Here is a 1,867-nt window from a genome sequence, read left to right as displayed (position 1 = left end):
CCAGTGCCCTGCCGGTGCCGCCGAAGCTCCTCATACGCAGCGCCTCGGAGCCCGCTGGCGCAACGCCTACCTGGCGCCGGCTCTGATTTATAGACACATCTCATCTCGAGATAAGACCCCGCTTTATCACGGACAGACAGACGGGCGGGCGGCGGGGCAGCTGGACGGGCGGACGGACGGATCCCTTGTGTTCTCTGTGTGCTGCGCGCGGGTACTGTGCGGATGGCGCAAGCGCCTCACACACACCACCAACCACCATCCCCTCCGGCGCGTCGGGCCCCGTCCTCCTGGCTTTGCGACCAGTGATAATTGCAATGGGTGCACTGTGAACACAGACGGCCCCCCGTACCATATACCGCCACAGCCTTCTTTCCGGAAGATCTTGTCGTGTTCCCGCCCCGCGAAAACACTTTTGCTGTTTTCATTTTTTACCTCCACCTCCTCCCCCCCCCCCCATTTATGATCCGACACACTTTCGCACAGAGTGCTCGGGGGGAATATTAGAAAACCCATTCCGCTCGCCGCGCGCGGTGTAAAAATAATAACAACTCCAAAGTCTCTTACTACTACTGGAGTGCGGCGGCGGCGAGCGGAGGAGGCGAGCTTGAGCTAGTAACCTCGGCCAAGGAGATCGCAACGGCCGCCTGCGATACCACCGCATGCCGCCGTCCGTCCGTCCGTCCGTTTCCTGCGCAAAGCCGGTGAAAATCAACAACAGTGTGCCGCCCGTCTGTAAATCTCGTCGGCCGCTTGACGGCGCCCCCTCCTGCCACTCGGTGCGCTCTGGTCTGTAAATCAAGAAGGCACCACCGGCCGCCGGACGAGCAGCGCGTCGCGAGAAAAGTGTTCGGCAGCCTCAGCGCTGCATGTGCTGCTGCTGCTTAAAACCGGAAGTATAGTATAGAACGGGAGAAAATGAGGGAAGTGGTGGTGGTGGTGGTACTTGTTGTGCTCGCGGTTGCTCGGGAAGGTGTGGAGGAGGAATCGACCCATCCTCCCCTCAGCGTGGCCACTTAGTGGTCACGCCGCACCCAACCTGTTAGTCAGCGCCGCCTGCATTCATTCCGGCTTCCACGGCGGTGGCGAGGCCGGCGTGCACGTGTTCGATTCATCTCAATTAATCTCAAATCTCTTTGAGGATCACTGAAGGCGTTGGCAAGTCAAGGATTTCCAATCGGAAGGCGGGATCCCCCCCCCCATCCCATTCCCATTAATTTGACCTCAATTTTAATATCTCTGTAAGAGAAAAATTGCAGTGTGCGATAAGTGAGGTGTGAAGAGTGCCGGGGCTCGAGCCCGGCTTGGCCTGGCGACTACAAGGCAATCACCATGAGGATGACAATTAGGATTAGAGGTCTAACTGTTGCAGATCGCACGGGTCGGGAGGAGGTGGGGAAAGGGGAGGGTACCGGATGCGGCAATTGTTTTGGCCGTGGTATTGGTTTGATGGTGAATTTTTTTTTCGGTCCACGATCAGGACTAATGGTAATGAGTGAAAATGGCGGTATATGACGAGTCGTGAAAATGCAGGATGCCCCCCGTCGTCGGGCTCGCCGGGAGGAGAGGGGGCACCTGCTCTACACGGCACTGCTGTGAGTCAATTGACACGCTGCCACGCTGATTTTTTTTTTTATTTTTGCCGGCCAGACAACGGCCAGGCCAGTCTGTGTTGCCTGTGACGATTATTCCTTATTTCTGACAAGATTCTGAAAAGTCAAACTCCATAATTCAGCCCTCATGATCGTAATGGCAATGAAAACCCCCCGTGCTCCCCGAGACCTCCCTGCTATCCCGCTCGCCCGCTCAGGCGGCGGCCGCCCGGAGGTAGGCACCGCGCCCCGTATGCGTGCGGCCGCGTTGCCTACCC

The 1,867-nt window shown here is 57.8% G+C and overlaps 1 protein-coding gene across 1 annotated transcript in view; it reads left to right on the top strand.

Moving 5' to 3' along the window:
• The window catches only part of LOC113212595 (microphthalmia-associated transcription factor), a 78,961-nt gene that overhangs the window by 72,107 nt on the left and 4,987 nt on the right, over window positions 1–1,867 (top strand). The window lies entirely within an intron of this gene.

Source organism: Frankliniella occidentalis, unplaced genomic scaffold (genome assembly GCF_000697945.3).
Source record: "Frankliniella occidentalis isolate FOCC.00 unplaced genomic scaffold, Focc_3.1 Scaffold35, whole genome shotgun sequence".
Classification (NCBI taxonomy): domain Eukaryota; kingdom Metazoa; phylum Arthropoda; class Insecta; order Thysanoptera; family Thripidae; genus Frankliniella; species Frankliniella occidentalis.
Note: the sequence above shows the minus strand (reverse complement) of the source record. Positions and strands in the feature narration are given on the sequence as shown.